Below are 26,133 nucleotides of genomic sequence, written 5' to 3'. Positions count from 1 at the left end.
TTGATGGGCAATAAGGATGTGAAACTGTCAAATCACAGCAGTTGCAGTTTTTCTATAAAATTGACAAAGATTAAAAATTTAAGATGTCGAAATACAAGATATTTTATTGAAAGTTTTTATGAAAATCTACTTTTATCATTGCTAGTTAGAATACAAAGTAGTACAATATATATGGAAGACAATTTGGCAATAAGTAACAAAAATCTTTAAAATTTTTATACTTTTTAAAAAAGATGTATTTATTTATTCATGAGAGACACACAGAGAGAGGCAGAGACATAGGCAGAGGGAAAAGCAGGTTCCCTGCAGGTAGCCCAATGAAGGACTTGATCCTAGGATCCCAGGATCATGATCTGAGCCAAAGGCAGATGCTTGACCACTGAGCCACCCAGGCGTCCCAAAATTTTTATACTTTACAATACAGTAATTTCATTTCTATGAATTTATGATAAGGACAAATTGAGAAATATCTAAATATTCAATAAGAAGTTGATTATATTAAGGAGTATCTACACTACCACTAAAAAATGTTACAGGTTGTTATTATACACGTTTGAAGTGTTTATTATATTTTATGTTTTATTATGAGATGAGAAAAATGACAGGGAGAAAAGAAGTTTATAAAGGCAGTACTAATTAGCATTGTTACCTTGGGGTATTGGAGTTACCATCAGGGACAGCACTGTAACTTAAAAAATGCCTTCCAAAAAAGATAGAAGTCATTATACTATCTGATTGCTAGTAAAATAGTTAGGCAAGATATACCAAACAACAGCTATCAAGATGGAGGGGGGCCAAGTCTCGTAAATAATATAAATATGTGAAAAATAGACAGTATAGCACTCTATATTTTTTTAAGAGAGGAAGGGGGAGGAGCAAAACAAGAGAGAGGGGGAGAGAGAGAATCTTAAGTGGACTCAATCTCACAACCCTGAGATCAGGACCTGAACTGAAATCAAGAGTTGGAGGCTTAACCAAGTTGAGCCACCCAAAGGCCCCAGCACCCTACACTTTTAGCAGGATATAGCACCGGTCTAAATGGCTCTATTATTTTTTAAGCCATTATTGTCCTGGCTATGAAATTCTTTACCATAAAAATTCAGTCCAATTGAATTGCTACACAGGATGTCAAAATAATCTGATATTTTCCATATTTTCTGAAAATCACGGAGAACTAAGAATAAAAGGAAACAAAAGCAAAAATGAACTATTGGGACTTCATCAAGATAAGAAGCTTTTGCACAGCAAAGGATACAGTCAACAGAACTAAAAGACAACCTACAGAATGGGAGAAGATATTTGCAAATAACATATCAGATAAAGGGCTAGTTTCCAAAATCTATAAAGAACTTATTAAACTCAACAGCAAAGAAACAATCCAATCATGAAATGGGCAAAGGACATGAAGAGAAATCTCACAGAGGAAGACATAGACATGGCCAACATGCACATGAGAAAATGCTCTGCATCACTTGCCATCAGGGAAATACAAATCAAAACCACAATGAGATACCACCTCACACCAGTGAGAATGGGGAAAATTAACAAGGCAGGAAACAACAAATGTTGGAGAGGATGCGGAGAAAAGGGAACCCTGAGAGGGAGGGGCAAGATGGCGGAAGAGCAGGGTCCCCAAATCGCCTGTCCCCACCAAATTACCTAGATAACCTTCAAACCATCCTGAAAATTTACGAATTCGGCCTGAGATGTAAAGAGAGACCAGCTGGAATGCTACAGTGAGAAGAGTCCGCGCTTCTATCAAGGTAGGAAGACGGGGAAAAAGAAATAAAGACACAAAAGGCCTCCGAGGGGGAGGGGCCCCGCGAGGAGCCGGGCTGAGGCCGGGGCGAGTGTCCCCAGGACAGGAGAGCCCCGTCCCGGAGGAGCAGGAGCTGCACCAACCTTCCCGGGCGGGCGGAAAGGGGCTCGCAGGGAGTTGGAGCAGGACCCAGGAGGGCGGGGATGCCCTCGGGCTCCCTGGGACACTAACAGACACCTGCGAGCGCAGGGGAGTGCTCCGAGCTCCCTAAGGGCTGCAGCGCGCACGGCGGGACCGGAGCAGCTCGGAGGGGCTCGGGCGGCGGCTCCGCGGAGGGGGCTGCGGGGCGGGAGCGCGAATCCAACAGCGCAGGCCCCGGAGCACAGGGCGCCGGGACACAGCCCAGGATCCGGCCTCCCCCGGGACAGGCAGAGGCCGGGAGAGCCCAGGACAGCGAGGACGCTCCTGCCCCGAGCTGAGCACATCAGCGGCCCCGCCCCGGAGCCTCCAGGCCCTGCGGACGGAGAGCCGAGAGCCCCGAGCCCCGTAGTTCCTGCGGAGGCTGAATCCAGGCTTCCAGAGTTGCCATAGCAACTGCGACTGTTCCTCCTGGGGCCCCACGGGGTAAACAACCCCCGCTGAGCCCTGCAGCAGGCAGGGGCAGAGCAGCTCCCCCAAGTGCTAACACCTGAGAATCAGCACAGCAGGCCCCTCCCCCAGAAGACCAGCTGGACGGACCAGTGATACTCCCCCGTGTTCCAATACAACTTGTTTCTGGCCACTCTGCACTGAGCAAAATGACTAGAAGGAAAACCTCACTTCAAAAGAAAGAATCAGAAACAGCCCTCTCTCCCACAGAGCTACAAAATCTGGATTACACTTCAATGTCAGAAAGCCAATTCAGAAGCACCATTATACAGCTACTGGTGGCTCTAGAAAAGAGCATTAAGGCCTCACGAGACTTCATGACTGCAGAATTTAGATCCAATCAGGCAGAAATTAAAAATCAATTGAATGAGATGCAATCCAAACTAGAAGTCCTAACGACGAGGGTTAACGAGGTGGAAGAACGAGTGAGTGACATAGATGACAAGTTAATGGCAAAGAGGGAAACTGAGGAAAAAAGAGACAATCAATTAAGGGACCATGAAGAAAGATTAAGGCAAATAAATGACAGTCTAAGGAAGAAAAACCTACGTTTAATTGGGGTTCCCGAGGGCGCCGAAAGGGCCAGAGGGCCAGAATATGTATTTGAACAAATCCTAGCTGAAAACTTTCCCAATCTGGGAAGGGAAACAGGCATTCAGATCCAGGAAATAGAGAGATCCCCCCCCCTAAAATCAATAAAAACCGTTCAACACCTCGACATTTAATAGTGAAGCTTGCAAATTCCAAAGATAAAGAGAAGATCTTTAAAGCAGCAAGAGACAAGAAATCCCTGACTTTCATGGGGAGGAATATTAGGGTAACAGCAGACCTCTCCACAGAGACATGGCAGGCCAGAAAGGGCTGGCAGGATATATTCAGGGTCCTAAATGAGAAGAACATGCAACCAAGAATACTCTATCCAGCAAGGCTCTCATTCAAAATGGAAGGAGAGATAAAGAGCTTCCAAGACAGGCAGGAACTGAAAGAATATGTGACCTCCAAACCAGCTCTGCAAGAAATTTTAAGGGGGACTCTTAAAACTCCCCTTTAAGAAGAAGTTCAAGTAACTCTGAACGTGAATGGGCTTAATGACCCCATCAAAAGGCGCAGAGTTTCAGACTGGATAAAAAAACAGGACCCATCTATTTGCTGTCTACAAGAGACTCATTTTAGACAGAAGGACACCTACAACCTGAAAATAAAAGGTTGGAGAACCATTTACCATTCAAATGGTTCTCAAAATATACCCTAAAAACTACAGAACACTTCTGAAAGAAATTGAGGAAGACACAAAGAGATGGAAAAATATTCCATGCTCATGGATTGGCAGAATTAATATTGTGAAAATGTCAATGTTACCCAGGGCAATTTACACGTATAATGCAATCCCTATCAAAATACCATGGACTTTCTTCAGAGACTTAGAACAAATTATTTTAAGATTTGTGTGGAATCAGAAAAGACCCCAAACAGCCAGGGGAATTTTAAAAAAAGAAAACCATATCTGGGGGCATCACAATGCCAGATTTCAGGTTGTACTACAAAGCTGTGTTCATCAAGACAGTGTGGTACTGGCACAAAAACAGACATATAGATCAATGGAACAGAACAGAGAACCCAGAAGTGGACCCTGAACTTTATGCTCAACTAATATACGATAAAGGAGGAAAGACGATCCACTAGAAGAAAGACAGTCTCTTCAATAAATGGTGCTGGGAAAATTGGACATCCACATGCAGAAGAATGAAACTGGACCACTCTCTTGCACCATACACAAAGATAAACTCAAAATAGATGAAAGATCTAAATGTGAGACAAGATTCCATCAAAATCCCAGAGAAGAACTCAGGCAACACCCTTTTTTAACTTGGCCACAGTAACCGGAGAAGGACAAACAGTGTATGTTCTCATTCATTTGGGGAATATGAATAATAGCGAAAGGGAATATAAGGGAAGGGAGAAGAAATGTGTGAGAAATATCAGAAAGGGAGACAGAACATAAAGACTTCTAACTCTGGGAAATGAACTAGGGGTGGTGGAGGGGGAGGAGGGTAGGGGGTGGGGGTGAATGGGTGACGGGCACTGAGGGGTACACTTGACGGGATGAGCACTGGGTGTTATTCTGTATGTTGGTAAATTGAACACCAATAAAAATTAATTTATTAAAAAAAAAAGAAAGATGAATGGATAAAGAAGATGCAATTTATGTAAACAATGGAATATTACTCAGCCATTAGAAAGGACAAATACCCACCATTTGCTTCAACGTGGATGGAACTGGAGGGTATTCTGCTGAGTGAAGTAAGTCAATCGGAGAAGGACAAACAGTGTATATTCTCATTCATTTGGGGAATATGAATAATAGTGAAAGGGAATATAAGGGAGGGGAGAAGAAATGTGTGGGAAATATCAGAAAGGGAGACAGAACATGAAGACTCCTAACTCTGGGAAACGAACTAGGGATGGTGGAGGGGGAGGAGGGCGGGGGGTGGGGTGAATGGGTGACGGGCACTGAGGGGGGCACTTGACAGGATGAGCACTGGGTGTTATTCTGTATGTTGGTAAATTGAACACCAATAAAAATTAATTTATTAAAAAAAAAGGATTGCCAAAATACTATAGTTGGGCAATGTTCTGATATAGGTGATCTTTCAACTCTTTTAGAATCTAACCCTCTTCACATTTAATTGCTAAATGTCACAACATCTTATGTGGCACAGTGTATATAATGCTAGAAAACATCCTGATTTTCCAAAAGGAGAAATACCAGAAACCAAAAATTAGCAGCCTAATATTGGTTCACAAAACAAAATTCTCAACAAACCAGTAGATGTTAAGTTTGAAAAAAAAAATGATTAAGAACAAATCTTCCAGCCACAAAAGTGTGTTCAACCACTGAAAGCCCAGATTAGAAAAGACCAGGCATCATCCACTGGGAAGAAGACTTGGAAACAGCACATCACTACTTCCCCACTGACCTTCCAGGTGGATCCTTAGGGCTGGTTGTTTCCATATACATTCCATTTCTTCTATAAGCCACTGTGCTCTTGAAATCCTCTGTTCCTGTCCAGACCAGGCTCTCCATTTCACTGGTGCTCATCCTAGCTTGGTTGCAAGTAAACAGCAGTGCTGAGAGTACTTGGACACCCTCCAGACGTTATACAGCCATGTGCTCCGCAAAACAGTGGGGTATGAATCACCAGCCCTCCAATATGAGGTGAAGAGCCATGTATCAAACTGAAGGTGTTGCTATGTGGCCAGATCTCTCTGGGGTTTGTTTCCATCAGCACAAATCATTCATAAATAATCTGGGTAGACACAGGAGTGGACTCAGCACTCAGGGTGTCTTTTCCTGGATAAAACACCAAGATGCTTTCTAAGAAATGCTTATAAATAGGAGCTTTCTAGACAAATACACTGGAGAATTGAGTCAGACTGATTCTTGGCAGGCTTGTCTAAGTTATTCCATCTTGGATAGGGTGAGTTAACCCCTCCTGAAACTGCTGTCCTGCCTGCTGCCTTTTTCTAGACCTTTCATTGGCCAAATGGCAGAACACTGTAATAGCCAAACTAGATCAAGCCTTTGGCAGAGCCAACCATGTATACCATTCATCATATTTTTCAGGCCTGGGTTCAGCCAGGTTAGAAAGATTGGACATATCACCTATCACTCACATAGAAGCAACAGGGTCAAGAACCATTCACTTCTGAGATGTTTTAATAAAATGAGCAAACAGCTTAACCAATTATAATTCTTCCCTGGTTTAAGATATGCATAGGATGGAACAACAAAAGCAGAACCCATGAAAATCCTAGCCGGCCTGAATCTACAAGACTCCCACAGGCCCTCTGGACAAAGCAATAATAGACTTCTAATACCAATGGAAAGTTCAACTTTAAAACTTCATAGTGTCCTAGTCCCTCTGTTTACTTCAAAAGAAAGAACATCTTATGTGCATGTTTCTCCCACCATAACTAACCCACCAACATGATCATATACGAGTAATCTGACACATCCGGTTACACACTGCACCCAACCACAGGACACTTCATATTATTGGTCACACTGACATCAAACATTTAAGAAACCTTACTACAAACGAGGTCATCAAGCTAGCCAATTTGAAATCATCAAGTCAAACAACTGGTATCATGCAGAACATATCAGTTAACGACAATGCACTTTAGTTAGAAAAAATAAAATAGAGAAATGGATATTTGAAAATTTATTTTTTTTAATTTAACGTACATTGCTGAACAACTTATCAATCAGAAAAACCAAATGGGATTATAAACTTTTTAGAAAATATTTAGAAAAATACCAGGGTGATGTTATAAATACTATGTACTAAAACTGTAGGGACACAGTTATAAAGCTTGTCAAAATTTTAGTCTTAAATGCTTACATTAGAAAAGAAAGAAAAGTTTAACTTAATAAAGTGAATAACCAACCACAAGGAATTAGAAAAAAAAAAAAGAACAGCAAACTAAACTCAGAAAGATGGGAGAAAATAATAAAAATAAGAGAAGTTAATGAAAAAGAAAATAATATAATGAAGAGGGTCAATAAAGGTCAAAAAAGTAATAAAATACACAAATCTAGAGAAAATAAAGGGAAAAAGAGAAAGGCATTAAAAATCATAAATAAAAAGGAGGTAAACCTATAGTTACTACAGAGATTAAACAGATAAAATATTTTTAACAACTTTGTGCCTATGAATTTGAGAACTTAGATAAAAATACACATATAATTAACAAAAACCAATTCTTAAAAAAAAGAGAACATAAAGAGCCATATAAGCTTTTAAGAAATTGAATCAGTTTAAAATAGTCCCTTTAAGTGTGCACATGGGCATAGGCACACACACACACAAATACATACAAATAGGATTCAGATGGATTTCTAGGAAATCCTACCATTCAAGCATTGGGAAATTCTAATCTCACACAAATTATTCCATACAATGGAAAAAGAGTCCTTTGTAATATAACAGTTTTCAAAACCAGACAAGGATATTATAAGAAAAGAAAAATGTAGGCCGATCTCCCTTATGAGTGAATACAGATGCAATCTGAAAATAAACATTTTTATAAATACAAATCAGACAATGTATAAATAGGATAAGTTATTAAGACCAAGTTGGTGCTTACAAGGGATTCTAGATTAGTTTATCATGAGAAGATGAATTAAAATATTTCAGCACATCAACAATTTAAGGTGAAAAAATCATATCTTAATAGATGTCAAAAAAATTGGATAACATACATCCATTTGTGATTTAAAAGAAGAGACAAAACCTCCCTAACAAACTGGGAATGGAAGGCACTTTCTTAACCCAGAAAAGGGCATTTCAAAAGTCCCTAACAATGAGACTTTGAAAGCATCCTCTATAAGCTCAGGTTCAAGATAAGGATGTCTGTTTTCATCAAACTTATTCTATATTGTACTGGAGGTCCTTGCACAGGAAAGCAACAAAAAGAAATAAAAGGTAAAGGATTGAAAAGAAACAAAAACTTTCATTATTTGTATATGATATGATTGCTTACACAGAAAATCTCAAAGAAAAACAGAGCTTAACACATCGAGATTACTAAATAAATGTTTGCTGAGGAAATAAGTAATAAAATAGTTGTGTGCATTAAGTGAAACATGTCAACTATTTGGCACATAGTAGAAGTTTAATAAAAACTAATTTCTTTTCCCTTAAAATTTACATTTTTTATCTATGTCATGTGAGCAAAAAAAATTAAGTAAAAATTTAAATTAATACGAAATGTTAGATTCAAAATCAATACACAGGGATCCCTGGGTGGCGCAGCGGTTTGGCGCCTGCCTTTGGCCCAGGGCGCGATCCTGGAGACCCGGGATCGAATCCCACATCGGGCTCCCGGTGCATGGAGCCTGCTTCTCCCTCTGCCTATGTCTCTGCCTCTCTCTCTCTCTCTCTCTCTCTCTCTGTGTAACTATCATGAATAAATAAATAAAATCTTTTAAAAAAATCAATACACAAAAGTAAATTACATTTCTAGATACCCACAGCAATTAGCTAAAAAGTAAATTTTTAAAATATACATTTTAAAATAGCAATAAACATTTTTAAATATCTATGAAAAAGTAAAGAATGTTAACTTTCTATAGAGAAAACGAAAAAGCTTCATTAAAAGACAATTAAGAAGAGTGAATAGGAAGATCTATCATATTATCAGGTAGGATGACTAAATATCATAAAGTATATCATAATTCTCTCCAAACTGATCTTTAACTTCAGCATAATTCTAACAGAAATTCAACAAGCTGATTACAGAATTTACAGGAAAGAAAGGAAGACCAACAAAAGCCAAGATACTTCTTAGAACAAGATGTGAGGTGGGGTTGGGAGATTCTCCCTACAAGATATCAAGACTTACTATAACCTGTGGAAATCAAGGCAGTGTGATATTGGTGCAGTTATAGACTAATAGACCAAAAGAAGAATAGAGCACCTAGTAATAATAATATGGAAAATGAATTTATGACAAAGCAGACATTAAGGATCATGAGAAAAGTTGGTCTAATCAATAAATGACACAAGGTCAATTGTTTATCCAAACAACCAAAAAAAAATGAAGCTGTATCCCTATCCTACACTCTAACATAAAAATACTTGATATAAAATACCAAGTTATAAAAGTTGCCAGAGACGATATCAAATCATTTTCTCTATAGCCTTTTGTTTCTTAAATAAGAAACAAATAATGGAAAATTTAATGAGAAGATTGATAAATTACATTAAAATCAGACTATAAACTCACCATTAAGCATGGTGAGCAAGCAGGGCTCCTGGGTGGCTCAGTCAGTTAGGTGTCAGACTCCAGGTTTTGGCTCGGGTCATGATCTCAGGGTCATGAGGTGGAGCCTCATGCATCTCAGCTCCAGGCTCAGCATGGAGTCTGCTTGAGATTCTTTCCCTTTTCTTCCCCCTTTGCCCCTCCCCCATTCATGTTCTTTCTCATAAAAAAATAAATAAATAAATAAATAATGAATAAATAAATAAATAAATAAATAAATCTTTTTAAAAAATGAAAAGCAAGCAATAGAGAAGGGAAAGATATTTACAATACATACAACCATTAAGGAGGTTGTGATTCAGAGGGTTCACTGTGAACCATGTGCGTGCCCTACTGCTCACTGTAATTGACCTCTTCTTTTCCTGACTAGGAGGCAAATGAGGGCCCTGGCTGACTGTGTGGGACAGTGGGCTCCATTGGCAGTGCCCAAGTTTGTGGCAATGGTGTTATCGGCCCAATATATATTGGCCTTGAAAGGAGGATACAGAAGATCAAGATCATTAAGATGAATATTGGATAGCAAAGAAATGACTAATTAAGAGTCTGCTGTCTTTGTGAAAATGATACCAAAACTCCAGAAACATTCAGTTCCATCAAGAACCCTACAAGGGCAGAAAAAATTATCTGTGACCTTAGTGTTGTCAAAGGAGGAGCTGTCATACTTCTCATAGTAACATACTTGAATATGACACTAAGTGAATACAAAGGAGAAAAAATGCCCAACATTTTATAATATCATTGACAACTGCAAAGTGTTTATAGATAAATGTCAAAAAAAAAAGATATTCAACTAAAGGAAAAACATTGTGTTATTAAAGTTGATCTTGTTCTTACCAGAGAATAGAAGTACCCTTATATGGTAGAAGAGTATACTAACTCACATAATCTGCCAGTAAAACAAGCGTTTTTTTTTAAAGGTTTTATTTATTTATTTGAGACAGGGAGAGAGAGAGAGTGAGAGAGAGAACGCAAGCAGTGGGGAGGGGAAGAGGGAAATGGAAAAGCAGGCTCCCCATTGAGCGGACAGCCCCACATGGGGCTCCATCCCAGGACCCTGGGATCATCACCTGAGCTAAAGGCAGACACTTAACTGACTGAGCCACCCATGAACAAGCTTTATCAAAAGCTACACCTAAAGAAATTATGGAAGAATCGGATGTCATGTTCAAGAATGGAAATAAGAATTTCTTTGATAAGGTCCAACAACACAATAACCCTGTGTTCATATTTTTTTGCCTGAAATATAGTAGTGTACTATAAGAGGTTATCTACTGGGACGCCTGCATGGCTCAGTGGTTAAGCGTCTGCCTTTGGCTCAGGGCGTGATCCCGGGGTCCCAGGATCGAGTCCCACATCAGGCTTCCTGCAGGGAGCCTGCTTCTCCTTCTGCCTGTGTCTCAGTCTCTCTGTGTCTCTCATGAATAAACAAATAAAATCTTAAAAAAAAAAAAGAGAGAGAGAGATTATTTATCAAGCTAGTATTATCATCCAAATATCAAAGAAGTGTCCAACTTCATGATTTTGATGAAAATAGGGCTTTCAAAGGACAAAAAGGGGAATTAATACACATTTTTCACAAAAACAGAATATTTCAATCCGCTAAAAGACAATAGCAACTTAATGCTTTTGAGAGACTCCCAAGTAGACTTAAGAGTGGCAGATGGGGTAGCTAATGTTGAATATATTCAGACAACTGGGTATCTAACTGACAGAATGGGTGAACTTTTAGAAAAGTACCCAAGCTCTTTCAATATTGCTTTTATACAATTTAGTACTCACTGGAGATAGCCAATATTAGTTTCCTATTGCTACTGTAACAAATTACCACAAATTCAGCAACTTAAAACAACACAAATTTATTCTCTTACAGCTCAGGAGGCCAGAAGTCCTAAAATCAAGGTCAGCTCAGCTGCGTTCCTTCTAGTGGCTCTAGGGGAGAATTAATTACCTTGACTTTTCTAGCACTGGAGGCTCTCTGCACCCCTTGGTTCATGGCCTAATCCCCCATCTTCAAATGCACTTCCAAGCAGCACAGCACCTTCTAATGTCTAACTCTGACCCCCCCCTCCTTCTCTTAGGACTGTGTATTGGGCCTAGCTGATAATCCAGAATAATCTCCCCATATCAAGATCCTTAGGTTAACCACATCTTGAAAGTCCCTCTTGTCCCATAAGGTAATACAGTCACAGGTTCGGAGGATTAGGATGTGGACATCTCTGGGAAGCCACTATTCAGCATATCACACGAGTAAACCAGGAGACGTGTACAAATGTTTATAGCAGGAAAAACAACAACAACCTAGAAGGAACTCAAAAGTCTATTAATGGTAGAACAGGTATAAAGTGTGGTGTTTTTATTCAAAGGCATATCATACAGCACTGGATATTATTATTATGCATTTCAATATTAATCAGTCTTGAAAACATAACGCTGTGTAGAAAAAGCAAGAAACAGAAGAATATACATAGATAAACATTATGTTTTCAAGACTAATACAAAGTTCAAAAGTAGATAAAACAAAATTACATATTTAAAGGAACACATACATAAGTGGCAAAGCACAAAAACAAAAGTAAGGGGATAATCGTACAGTATTCAGAACAGTGATAATAGGGGTGAGGTTCGGGAAGGAGGACAGCATAATTGTGAAGGGGCAGCAGAAGACTTCTGTGCTAATGCCTATGTTTTTTGTTTTAACGTGGTAGAAACAGAAGAACATCCAGTTTATAATTATTCTTTATAAATATGTCTTTATGACATATTTATTTTCCTTTCCCCTCTGGATATATGATACATGTCACGGTTTTGAAGAAAGGCAATGGATATACAATGAAAAGCTCTTGTCATTGCCAGTATGTTCAAGCACACATTCTGTGACTTTAACTTGCAGAGTTCCAGGGGGTGTGCTCTGGAAACCTACAGGGGCAGTTAACAACCCAGTTCTCACTAAGGTCATGCGGACACTGTGGCTAAACCACTAAATTAAAACTTCGCTCCGATTATTCATACTAAAACTGAATGTTCATTCAGAGAACCACAGACACACCGCAGTTTGTTCACTGTTCTCATTCTTCTGCTGTGTGTTGACATCATCATGTATTATAGATGATCTGCTAAAAATGATAACCTTCCCTCTCTACAGTCACTTCCACAGTGTTTTGTCCCTGTTAACTTTTATGATGTTGATGCTGCTGACAAGTAATGCTAATAATCTAATCAACAAATATAGGTATTTATGAGCAGTCAGACATATTTTTTTAACTGCATCCTTTCTCCAAATGACCTAGAGCTGGATAAAAGCTACAGTGAGCTGTTTTCACAGGCAAAAAAAAATTTTTTTTCAAAAGTGGCAGAACCCAATATTTACTTTAAGTCCACGTGGCAACAGCTCTCCAATTTTCCCATTATACTTTGTATGACAGATGTCATTGTCAAAGTACCAAAGAACTTAATTCCCTTTTTGAAGGACTACCTGTCCAGTTTTACACTTTCTCCATATCCTTTCTATAAGAAAAGACAAGATTTCAAGCATTATCCCCCCCCCTTTTTCTTTTTAAAGATCTTATTTATTTATTCATGAGAGACAAAGGGAGAGAGAGAGAGGCAGAGACACAGGCAGAGGGAAAAGCAGGTTCCCTGCAAGGGAGCCCCACATGGGACTCGATCCCGGGTCTCCAGGATTACGCCCTGGGCAGAAGGCAGGCACTAAATCGCTAAGCCACCCATGCATCCCTCAAGCATTATCCCCTTAAATGTTCCAATATATTTAGCTGAATTGCCTCTGAATTAAAGGGCTTCCTTGAGCCTAAATTTGTCATAAGATCCATATTTCATCTGCTAGAAACTTTAGATGATCACAGAACTAACCTTCCCACATTTAGAAGTTTTTCCTGGGGTGCCTGGCTGGCTCAGTCAGCAGTGTATGGGACTCCTAATCTCAGGGTCTGAGTTCAAGCCTCATATTGGGTGTAGAGATTATTTTAAAAATTAATTTTTTTAAAGTATATGTAATTCTATTTTTAAAAAGATTTTACTTGCTTTTCAAAAATTTTAAAAGAAACTGCATATGGGCTACCTGGGTGGCCCACTTGGTTAAGCCTTTCGCTCAAGTGGTTATCCCAGGATCCTGGGATGGAGTCCCAGGCTCCCCATGGGGAGCCCACTTCTCCTTCTGCCTGTGTCTCCTCCCCTTTGCTCATGCTCTGTCTCCCTCTCTCTCAAATAAATAAATAAAATCTATTTAAAAAAAAGAAACTCTATAAATGTTACTATTCCTTTTTCCTGTTTCTGTAGAGGTCTAAGTGCACACTGTCTTGTGTAGCAAAGGGGACAACTAGTATATGGGGGTCATTTTCTCATATGAAAATAAGAAAAGGGTATTGTACAGCTCAGCTGACTTCACACACCAAATAAATTGTGTCTATGCAATAATTCTAAAAATACATATAATTAAATCCATACTAGATATATATTTTATATATTTTGTACTATAAAACATCTAACAAACTTTCACTATATACAATTTTAAAGAGTAGGTGGCTAATCAAAATTAATAAACTTAAATGAGTATTGGAAGATACTAAAATGTAGGAAGTCAGTTTTATATTATCTGCCTTTCATTCTCTCTGAAATGGACCTCGGTATGTGATTATTTTAAGTAACATTCAGAATGGCAAAATTGATTTTAAGATCCTGAAAGTATATAAGATTCCCTGCCATAAACTCTCTAAAATTATTATATCACAGAGAAGTTTTTAAAAAACAACAGTTAGGGGAAGGAGGGCTGTAACCAAAACATGGCTTCTTGTTACAAAACTGCTTTGTATCTATCTTGCACTAAATCATTGTAGTAGGCAACAAGAGACAGAAAATCAAATAATTAACCAATACTGAACCGCAGAGATAGCAAGCATAACACTCATCTCCAAAACATCAGTGACAGAAGTCTCTAATGCCTGTAATGGCTCTGCTTTTGTCAACTGGAAAGAACACCTTGGGAATTGCACAGTAGGTATTTTACATGTATGAAAACAAAGCGAATGAGCAATTAATCAATTCACCCAAGGCCATGGGCAATAAGCGACTCAGCCTGGGTATTAACACAGGACTGCTTGATTTTTCAAAACCATACAACACACTAAATACTCAGATTTTAGATATCACGTTGTCTTAACCTTAATTACAGAAATTTGAACCAACTTTGGTCCAGATCCACAAAGACTAGTAAAGACTTACGGTTGGAATAAAAATTTTCCCTGTTGGGAATTTTAAAAAAGAAAACCATAGCTGGGGGCATCACAATGCCAGATTTCAGGTTGTACTACAAAGCTGTGGTCATCAAGACAGTGTGGTACTGGCACAAAAACAGACACATAGATCAATGGAACAGAATAGAGAACCCAGAAGTGGACTTTCTGGTCAACTAATATTCGATAAAGTTGGAAAGACTATCCATTGGAAGAAAGACAGTCTCTTCAATAAATGGTGCTGGGAAAATTGGACATCCACATGCAGAAGAATGAAACTAGACCACTCTCTTTTACCATACACAAAGATAAACTCAAAATGGATGAAAGATCTAAATGTGAGACAAGATTCCATCAAAATCCTAGAGGAGAACACAGGCAACACCCTTTTTGAATTTGGCCACAGTAACTTCTTGCAAGATACATCCACGAAGGCAAAAGAAACAAAAGCAAAAATGAACTATTGGGACTTCATCAAGATAAGAAGCTTTTGCACAGCAAAGGATACAATCAACAAAACTCAAAGACAACCTACAGAATGGGAGAAGATATTTCCAAATGACGTATCAGATAAAGGGCTAGTTTCCAAGATCTATAAAGAACTTATTAAACTCAACACCAAAGAAACAAACAATCCAATCATGAAATGGGCAAAAGACATGAAGAGAAATCTCACAGAGGAAGACATAGACATGGCCAACATGCACATGAGAACATGCTCTGCATCACTTGCCATCAGGGAAATACAAATCAAAACCACAATGAGACACCACCTCACACCAGTGACAATGGGGAAAATTAGCAAGGCAGGAAACCACAAATGTTGGAGAGGATGCGGAGAAAAGGGAACCCTCTTGCACTGTTAGTGGGAATGTGAACTGGTGCAGCCATTCTGGAAAACTGTGTGGAGGTTCCTTAAAGAGTTAAAAATAGACCTGCCCTATGACCCAGCAATTGCACTGCTGGGGATTTACCCCAAAGATTCAGATGCAATGAAACGCCGGGACACCTGCACCCCAATGTTTCTAGCAGCCATGTCCACAATAGCCAAACTGTGGAAGGAGCCTCGGTGTCCATCGAAAGATGAATGGATAAAGAAGATGTGGTTTATGTATACAATGGAATATTCCTCAGCCATTAGAAACGACAAATACCCACCATTTGCTTCAACGTGGATGGAACTGGAGGGTATTATGCTGAGTGAAGTAAGTCAATCGGAGAAGGACAAACAGTGTATGTTCTCATTCATTTGGGGAATATAAATAATAGTGAAAGGGACTATAAGGGAAGGGAGAAGAAATATGTGGGAAATATCAGAAAGGGAGACAGAACATAAAGACTCCTAACTCTGGGAAACGAACTAGGGGTAGTGGAAGGGGAGGAGAGTGGGGGGTGGGGGTGAATGGGTGACGGGCACTGAGGGGGGCACTTGACGGGATAAGCATTGGGTGTTATTCTCTATGTTGGTAAATTTAACACCAATAAAAAATAAATTTATTAAAAAAAATTTTCCCTGTTGTATTTCACCTTGCACTTCTAAATTTGATCTTGATAGAGGTTTTAAGGCCTTTAGTAATTCAACAGGATTGACTCCAATTATGAGATTTAGAGTGACATGCAGTGCAACAAAAACCTGCGTAATTTCCTTGACCTGCCATCTCAGATCATCCACCCACAGGGCATTTTTTTTCTTAAGATTTTATTTATTTATTCATGAGAGACACACACACACACACACACACACAGAGAGAGAGAGAGAGAGAGAGAGAGAGAGAGGCAGAGACACAGGCTGAGGGAGAAGCAGGCTCCATGCAGGGAAACCCAACATGGGACTTGGTCCCGGATCTCCAGGATCACGCCCTGGGCCGAAGGTGGCACTAAACCGCTGAGCTGGCTGCCCGCCACAGGGCATTCTTAACATCTGACACCATCTTCTCAGACTGGCCTCTTCCATGAAACAGAATCATGATGGCTTGTAAATTTCCTAGCCATAAACTCCTTAAACTCAACTGAGATAAAAACAGATGAGAAATAATCCTGATAATCATATTTTTGCAAATAACTGACTTAGAGGTGTACTTGCTGCAGCAGTGATCTGAGATATAATAATCTCCTTAAAGTCATCACAAGAAGGAATTACCAGAACTAAAATACTCTTCTGTGGTCCTGCAAAATTCAATACATCTTGGTCAAGGTTTCTTAATAAATGTCCAAGGAAAAGTAAGTACTTTTAACAGGTCATGACGGTGAGCCTAAATTCTATTCCTGCCTCCTCTAACAGGCAATTGAGGGCTCAGGACACTGGATCTGGATCAATGTGTGGTACATTGGATGTCTTGGCTAGATGTAAGGATGTGCTATTCATGAGGTCAAAAGGTGGAAGACAATGGCAAATGTAGATAGCATTTGAACAGAAGGCCAAATCAGACAACAGAGAAGAGCATATAAAAAAAAAAAAAAGTCAACCAGAGGAGCAAGCAAGAGAGAAACAATCAAGATATATGGCTTCTAAGAAAAAGACTGGGAAGTTCAGAGCATTTGGTGGGAGGCAAGGCCTGAAACAATTTCCCAAGATGAGAGGATACCGGCCCTCTTGGGTGTGGAGGGTCAGGGATTCATTTAAGATGCTGAAGGGGAAGATTTTATGTTTTTTTTTCCTTTCCTCTTATAGTATAAAAATGAATTATAAGTCTTCAAGCATAGATTCTAACCAATATTGTCCATAAAGACCATTTCTGGTTATGGTTTGGGCAATGTGGCCTTATACTATGACAATCATCGCTGGCTGATATTAGGTATTCAGTACATGTTTGCGAAGTGGAATTTAAGAAATGACTTTTTGATGAGAACCAATGCAATTTTCCTCACGGACAGTATCTGTCATGGGCAGATGATTCACACTGATGCCTTATAAATAGCATGAATTCCTTAGGAAATTTCTCCACTGGGCCCTCCTTTTATACTAAATTCAAGATACTAGCCAAACCTGCAGTGCTAAGTATTGTGCGTGTGTGTGTGTGTGTGTGTGTATGCATATAAAGACAGGTCAGAAGTCTACTGACATTAAAATTTGCCTTGAAGAGAAAGCAACTACACAATCCAGCTTTGCAGCAACAGAGTCCATGACTTTGGCTTTCACTTGGTTTTCTAAGCCAGTAGACAAGCATCAAGTAGACAATGTATACCAATTACTCCAGCATTGGATGTGTAAGTTAGTCTTTAAAATGAAGTTAGTGGGATCCCTGGGTGGTGCAGCGGTTTGGCGCCTGCCTTTGGCCCAGGGCGCAATCCTGGGGACCCGGGATCGAATCCCACGTCGGGATCCCGGTGCATGGAGCCTGTTTCACCCTCTGCCTATGTCTCTGCCTCTCTCTCACTGTGTGCCTATAATAAATAAATAAAAATTTTAAAAAAATTAAAATGAAGTTAGCCTTTAAGTGAAGTTTGCAATCTGTTTAAATTATAAAGGAATTGACATAATTATGAAACTGATTCTCCAGATAATAAAAATGATAGCTATCATTTACCAAGAGCCTACCATGGGCCTGGTGTCTGTGCCAGGCGTTTTATATAATCACAACAGCCATGCAAAGTGAGTATTATTGACCCTGTTATGCATATGAGGAACCCGAGGCTAAAAGAAGGTAAGTAAACTTACCTAATGTAATTTACCAATAACTGAGCAAGAGCGTTGACTCAGAGATGCCTGAGTCTAAAACATGGGCTCCTTTCATCAAGCTACGCTACTTTTAACAGTTAGCTGTTCGCAGTCAGGGCCACGGCCCATATTGTTGTGAAATGCAGCTCCACAACCAGAAAGAGATCTGTCAGTGGTAATAAACAGTAGTTTATGTTCAACTTAACATACCAGAACAAAGTTAACACTGCCATTCGCCAAATTCAACAGGGTAGCCACTTTTTCCCCAGTCTGTTGATTAAATATATTAGCAAAGGTTGACCTCTGCAGAAGGAAAGCACAGAAGAAATCAAGTATGCTTTCCAAAAGCTTAAAACCTCATGCTTCATGAGGACTAGGCACATCGCAAATTGTAAATACTTTTCTCAGGTACAACCCATGTCATAAAAATGATGAAATGACCCAAGAAGTGAAGCTTGAATCCTGATTTTACTTTATTTTCCAAAAGCTGAAAGTTGGTATATAAGTATAATGTATGATTTCCCAATATATTCCCTTGAGTTAAACGTGTCATGATCATGGTCATGAAGGAAGTTCATGGGAAGTGCAAAAAAGGCTGAATGTGATGCCAAGTCCTGAATTCCCTGTCCCAGTCCTGCTACTATTTACTTACAAAATTCTAGGCCATTTAACTTCTCTAAGCCTCAATTTCTTCACCTTCTAAATGGGAATGATTCCTACCTTTCATAGAAGTGAGGATGAACTGAAATAGTATAAAGTATTATATAAATCATAAAATGCTACATAAACATGTCACCACATCCAGAATACAGAACAGGATTCAGACTAGGAGCATTAGGAGCTCTCCATTTGCCAAATCCTGTCCTCACAAGGCTTGTTTAGCTTCCTGTGTTGTGTTCTGGGAGATTTCCCCAGATGTTATTTCCAGGATATTATCCCTCACCCCACTTATTATATTTGATTGCTTCAGTGGGTGTCTGTCCCCAGAAATCAAACCAATCCATGAGTAAAGCAACAAAGGACTTACCGTCTAGCCAAACAGCAAAGAGCTGTTGGGCCAATAAGTCACTGTCATGGCTATAACTTCGATGCCCTACTTACAGTTCACCTATAGCATCCAAAAAGTTTCACAGTAAAGAGAAATGTACAATTTATTCCAGGTTAATTTCCTTGCTTATATATTCTGGAGCTCCAGGTCTTTACTCAGAGACATGTACATCTCCTACTTTAAAATGGATATACACAACTATAAGATCTACAAAGAACAACTCTATCTCTGCATTGCAGATATCAATATGTCCAAAGAGTGTGGGAAATTTGTTGACAAATTTCCTCTAGTTAATTTCTAATGATGCAAACAGATTTCCTTAACAGGTTTTGGTATTGACAACTTGTGATGAAAAATGAAGTGCTTTTTTTTAAAAAAAAGATTTTATCCATTTATTCATGAAAGACAGGGCGGGGGGGTGGGCAGAGACACAGGCAGAGGGAGAAGCAGGCTCCATGCCCGAAGCCCAAGGCGGGACTCAATCCCAGGTCCTCAGGATCACCACACCCTGGGCTGAAGGCAGGTGCTAAACCGCTGAGCCACCCAGGGATCCCGGCTTTTCTTTTTAAAGGAACTATCTGTGTTGCATGCTCACAACTCAGCTTCCAGAAACATCAACTGTGTAGTCCATGTCAAAGTTGTCTCTCAACTTCAGTAAAGAGTGTTGTGAAAAGATGCTGAATAGCTCGTTATTTATTGTACATACAGCACAACAGAGGCAGCAGGTCATGTGCTTAAAAATACAAATTGTGAGGGATGCCTGGGTGGCTCAGTGGTTGAGTGTCTGCTTTTGGCTCAGGTTGTGATCCCAGGGGTCCTGGGATTGAGTCCCGCGTCAGGCTCCCCACAGGGACCTTTGCCTAGGTCTCTGCTTCTCTCTCTGTGTCTTTCATAAGTAAATAAATAAAATCTTTTTAAAAAGAATACAAATTGTGGCTCCAAATAATCAGGGCTCAAACCCTATGTTTTTTTTTCCTATGACATAATAGTTGGCTATATCCTTTAATGCAGTTGATGGGAAGACCCAAAAGCAAACCTGAACCCAAATTCTTTCTTTCTTAAAGATATCATCCACTGGCAATACCAAGGAATGACTTATTCCCAACTTTTCCAAAGATATATAAAGACAATGTGGGAGTAGTAGAAGGGAAGGTGGGCAGGGGGGGATGGGGTGACTGGGTGATGGGCACTGAGGGGGGCACTTGATGGGATGAGCACTGGGTGTTATATATGTTGGCAAATCAAACTCCAATAAAAAATATACATACAAAAAAAAAAAAAGACAATGTGTTGCTACTCAAATAGAGCTTTAGTACAAGTCCCCTAGTTTACACCACCAGCCAAATGGCAGCCACTCCTACAACATTCTGGAGCAGCCACTAATAACTATTGAGTGACTCGGACACATAGCCATTCAACACTACACATACCATGCTACGAAGATACTAATCATACAACTCTTAGGCAGAGGTGTTTTATAGGGCTTTTCCTCTTCCTTTCCATAATTAACATGAAAATTTAAAACTGGAAATCTTAGAAATCATTTTCCTAGCCTTCTCATGTTACATATGAAGATTCTAAAGTCACAGAGAGTAGGTTTTCTGCCCAAATTCCCACAGGTGATAAGTGCAGAGCAGCCCAGATCTGTGTCCCTCTCCTGCTCACAGGCCTTCTATGGTTCATTGTCTTCAAAGTGGCCCCATTTTCCTATTGGCCCCATCCTCCTACCCACTGCTAATGAGGATGCACTCCTTGTCACCTCATAAACATTCTATGTGGGAAATGAATATGAGCAGAATTATATACATTAAAGGAAGATTCAACAATCTAGGTGAAATACAATGGTGACTTGGACTGGGGTTGTGGCAGCAAAGATGGAGAAAAGTGGACAGACTTGAGATTTCCTTTAAAGAGTAAATCAAAAGAACTTTCTGATGGATTTAATTTAGTGGGTGAATAAAAGGAAGGAATCAGAAACAATGTCCAAGTTTCTGGATTGGGTAAGATAAGGCAGGGAAAGGAGCATGTTTGGGGGATGGGACAGTAAAAGAAAGTGTTCTCTCAATGTTTCAGATAAAATAATCTATTCGAGAGATGGCATGGCTTATGTAAGAGGAGGAATGGGGGATCTCTGGGTGGCTCAGCGGTTTGGCACCTGCCTTTGGCTCGGGGCGTGATCCTGGGGTCCCGGGATTGAGTCCCGCGTTGGGCTCCCGGCATGGTGCCTGCTTCTCCCTCTGCCTGTGTCTCTGCCTCTCTCTCTGTCTATAATAAATAAATCTTAAAAAAAAAAAAGAGGAGGAATGAATCTTCCCCTTTTCTGGATTCCATAAGAATAGATTTCCCTTAACTTTCCAGCCTTTAGGCCCACCCCTTACTCTTTCCTATGAAGGCAGGATAAGTTACCTGATTAGTATGCTAGGGAGACTAACTGGGTACGCACAGCCCAGCCCAGCCCAGCACCCCTTAATTTTCTAGAGTCAGGTTACCCACAGAAATCATTCCCCTACTCTTGTTCCTCAATGCCATAAGTTTCAAAGGGATAGGCCCTTATGTGGAGAAGAGTGTAGGCATCTAGAATTGTCTGTATCTGAGAGAATAGGTCTATTTAATTCTGAAGGTATTTTAAGCCTTTAAATATAAGCTCATACACCAGTATCTGCTCAACAAGTTATAAATGTGATATTTTGATGTCCCATTTCCTCTTCTGTCTTATCTTTCATCTCAGCCAGTTCAGGGCAGGAAAGAGAGATGTTATTGATAAACAGGGTCTTCTCAGAGCCCAAGATGAGAGAAACAGTGATAGAAGAACACAATCATCCTAACTCTGACACTTACATCCCTGTGGCCTCAGGAAAATGCCTCCAGGATTGCTTTGGCAAGTCTCTGGCCTATTCTTTAGCTTTGTACATTTACAGAGAATTTGAGACTTACAAATGCATTCAAAATAAATGTACTCCTTTATCAAGGAAGGGAAAAAATATCTTTTATAAAGCTGGAGTGATTAAAAAAATACTTTCACATACAAGTCAGGCATTCCCTTCTGCTAGAAATAATAAAGCAAGATGCAGGTGTTAAGGTTTTCAGTCAAGAGAAAACATCAGCTCTAGACACAGGGCCATGTGGCTTATAAAATTTGGTTAACTTCCTCTTTGATGGACTGTCATGGAAGGGCAGCAGCAAGTCTGGTGGCTGAATTTTACAAATGACTAGGCAAGTTTTGGAGCATTAATACATTGGGGGAGAAGCAATATAATAACAGAGGTGATTAGATCCTACATGCTTCTTGGTGGATTCAGGAGGATGGAAAATATTTATTTTCTGTGTACAAAAGAGAAAGAAGAATGCTGCAGGAGACATTAACTAACAGGAATGTTAGGTTAACAGAAACAGGACCTCAACCAAGCAATCGGCCTGGGAATTGCTGGCATAGTAACTTCTGTGTCCATTGCTAAAAATTCCTGGTAGATACTAAATGAAGAGATATACCAAAAAAGTAATATTTCTCATTGTTCTAATAAACACCTGGAAAAAAAAACCCTGAATGTTATATACCAAATGTTTAAATACCAATTTCCCTGTCAGTTGTTCTACTTAGAATGTACTTGAAGGGCAAGATCTTTTTCATATTGCAAGGTATTGACCCTCAGAAAACAAATTACAACCAAGGAGCACATGGTGTAAGAGTTTGGAATGTATTAAAATTGTGTGTCTTAAAAGAAAAACAAATATTTTATGTATCTGATCTTAAAATGAAAAAGAAAGATACACTTGCAGGCCACAGGGAAGTGAAAAGGAAACCCAGTTGTTTTCTGAGGGAATACTGTGAGATTTAAAAAGTTGCTTGGGAGATTAAAAACTGAAAACAAATACTTATTTTCACATCCTATCCATTTTATGTTAAGGTCAGTAGTGTCAGGGAGGGCCAGAAGCAGACAGAGAAATGAGAAGCAAGAATAAGGCAAAGGGGCAGGGGCAAGATGAAGGACAGGAAGTGGGGGGAAGGGGACAGGAAAAGTAGGAGGAAAAGAGAGGGAGGTTGGGAGGACAGAGGGGAAGCAATTACTCAAAAGGAAGGCAGGTGTGGAACACCAGAAAAAGAGGAAATGGAAAGTTCAGGACAAAGAAATGGAGAGAGGAAAGGGGAAAGGTTGAGGCAAGCTAACAGTTAAGGGGAGTCTGAAATAGGTTAGGTAAATGTGTCTGTTGATGCTATTGTTCCAATGAGCTCCAGAACATGAACGATGGTGATTGTGATCACTGTCTAGATGTCATTTAACCATTCAGCACAACTGGTCATGGGTGACTTTAGAAGAGTTGCATCCTTCTCAAAGGACTATTTCCTGGGGTAACGATTTAGACAATCCAGATAAAAATATCTAGAGTCTAAAAAAGAATCTGATCATCTCAGAGGATGCTCCTAGGAAACAAGTACAGACTAGAGAAAGGAGAGTACTGGTGGTTCTTTGGGGGAAGACAGAAGTAGTGGTGGTGGTGGTGCATTCACTTTCATCAAAGGCTTGGTACTAGGCTCTCTGTATACACTAATTTGGTTTATATTTCCACCCCTAAAGCAGAGAGCTCCCAGGCTGACCTTTTACACTTTCCCTAGTGAATCAATCTGCCTTGTCTAAAAGACGACATTACTGCCGTCCAAATAACCATATGAAAAGAAGAATACATGTCCTTTGCTAATCACTGTTTTCCCAAGGCCCTAGGCCTGTTATGTTGTCATGGCTGATACTTTCTTTTTTCTCTTGCTTCATCCTCTCAGCTTTGCCAATTCCTCTTCTCTACTGGTAACAGTTGAATTACTCAGTTCCCTGCACCTTCACATCTCTAACATTCACAGCCTGGACCACCGGAGCCTTCTACATGACCACCTGACCTAGGAATCTAACCAGTCCTCATGTATGAGAAAATGAAAGGACCCTTGGCTTATAAAGTGGCCTACCTCAACATTCTCAGCTAAACCCCTGGTCTTAATATGACCTTATAACGTAGTACTAGTACCTAGGCCACTTGCCTTAGTGACCAATTCTTGACTACCTTCCTTTTCCTCACTTATTCACATAACAAATATTTCTGAGTACCTAACTACTTACATGCTAGGCACTGTGCCGCACACAGGGAGTGCTATAAAGCTGAGAAAGTCATAGCATCTGCCCTCAAAGAGCTCACAGTTTAATGGACAGAAAGACAGGTGAGCCAAAATTAAAATTACCAAAAATGGAATAAACAGCAAGAGTAATATGGGTGAAGTGTTATGGAAATAGATAGAAAAATAATAAACTTCTATGGAGAGTTTGCCATCCTCATTATTCTTACAGATAAAACCATAGTATAGCCAACACCCTAGAATGGCTTTATGGGTATGCATCCAATGTAGTCACACTGAGCCCCATCCTAAGAAGGGTCTATACACACACTTGAAATTTAAGTTGAATTTATGTTTTGCCCCAGCCCCATGACCTCTACCTGTTTCTACCCAGGGTTATAACAGGGTCAGGTTGATGAGGGTTGAGACAGGAGGGTGCCCACATTCTGCGGTTGCCCACCATTCCTGGTGAAGTTGTGGGTATGGGTATGAGGAAAATCAGGAGCCTGCAGTGTCTCAGGGTGGCACAAGGCTCTGGCTGTTTCCACTGCAGGTTACAGTTCCATAGCATGCTCAGTAAAGCAACTCTGGAGTGGCCTCTCACCCACCCCTGATCCAGGTATGATGCATGTTCTGGCACAGAGGCTGCAGCCTTTTGGGATTATCTATCTGGCGTGGGTGGAGGGGGCTGGCCTGGAAGGATGACTAGAACCTCATTTTGATTTTTCACTGGGTCCCACAAATTATGTAGCCAGGTCTAGCTCCATCCTTTGTAACCTACAAAACTTTGAGATTAGAGACAACAATCTCCTCAGCAAATTTCCTGCCTACAGAGTCCTCTTCTCCAATCCATTCTCAACAGTGGAAACTAAAACAGCAAGAATCTTCTCCCCATTTCTTCCAGGTCCCTTTTTCAAACCCCAGCTGGTTTTCTCTCTCAAATCTTATTCTGAGAATTAATCCTGCTCATGAGCCCCAGCCTATGAAAACTAGGAAGACCTGCTGGAAAGGATGGCTCACTACTTGAAGGTCTTACACTTTAAGCTGCATGCCATGACTGGATGGCTCTTGGGCTGGGATCCACTCTGGGGTGGGCCTACGCTATATATGCCAGCCTCCCTGCAGTTGGGTATGGCTACATGCCTGAGTTCTGGAGTCTGGAAAGACAATGAAATGGGAAATAATGTGTGCCACTTCCAGACCTTACCCACAAATCCTCCCATGTCATTCATCCATTTCTGTCTCCCCTCATCTGCTGATCACATGTTGAATCCCCATGTTGCAGGTGTGGAGGCCCAGGCAGGAAAGAATGCCCTCTTGGAGGACAGCTACCCATTCATCAGAAAGAGCCACTGAGAGACGCCTGGGTGGCTCAGTGGTTGAGTGTCTGCCTTTGGCTCAGGGCGTGGTCCCGGAGTCCTGGGATCGAGTCCTGCATTCCCTCTGAGTATGTCTCTGCCTCTCTGTGTGTCTCTCATGAATAAATAAATAAAATCTAAAATAATAAAAAAAAGGAAGAGCCACTGAGCTTGCCAGGTGTATCTTTTAAAGCAGCTACAGGTACTCTATTAGTAAATATATGTGTGGAAATTTTTGAAAAATACATTAAAGAAAAGACAAAGAAAAAGAAGCTCATCTCTATTAATGTTCTGGTGAATCATCTTCCAGCCTCTCCCCATGCATTATTCCCAGAACTTTTTACTGAGTCCTCATAACGTAACAAACAGCATGTTGAACACTTTTGATATATAATATCACTTAATCCTGACAACAGCCTTTTAAGATAGCTATCATTATCCCCATTTTAGGGCTGCAGAAACTAACAATTGCAGAAATAAAATATGACAC

At 40.1% G+C, this 26,133-nt stretch overlaps 1 protein-coding gene and 1 pseudogene across 1 annotated transcript in view; one reads left to right on the top strand and one right to left on the bottom strand.

Annotated features, from left to right (window-relative positions):
• The window catches only part of PDE11A (phosphodiesterase 11A), a 376,450-nt gene that overhangs the window by 336,481 nt on the left and 13,836 nt on the right, over positions 1-26,133 (bottom strand). The gene's annotated exons all lie outside the window — the stretch shown is intronic.
• On the top strand, positions 9,763-10,495 carry LOC129498526 (cytosolic 5'-nucleotidase 3A-like; annotated as a pseudogene).

Source organism: Nyctereutes procyonoides, unplaced genomic scaffold (assembly GCF_905146905.1).
Source record: "Nyctereutes procyonoides isolate TBG_1078 unplaced genomic scaffold, NYPRO_anot_genome, whole genome shotgun sequence".
In the NCBI taxonomy this organism is placed as follows: Eukaryota; Metazoa; Chordata; class Mammalia; order Carnivora; family Canidae; genus Nyctereutes; species Nyctereutes procyonoides.
Note: the sequence above shows the minus strand (reverse complement) of the source record. Positions and strands in the feature narration are given on the sequence as shown.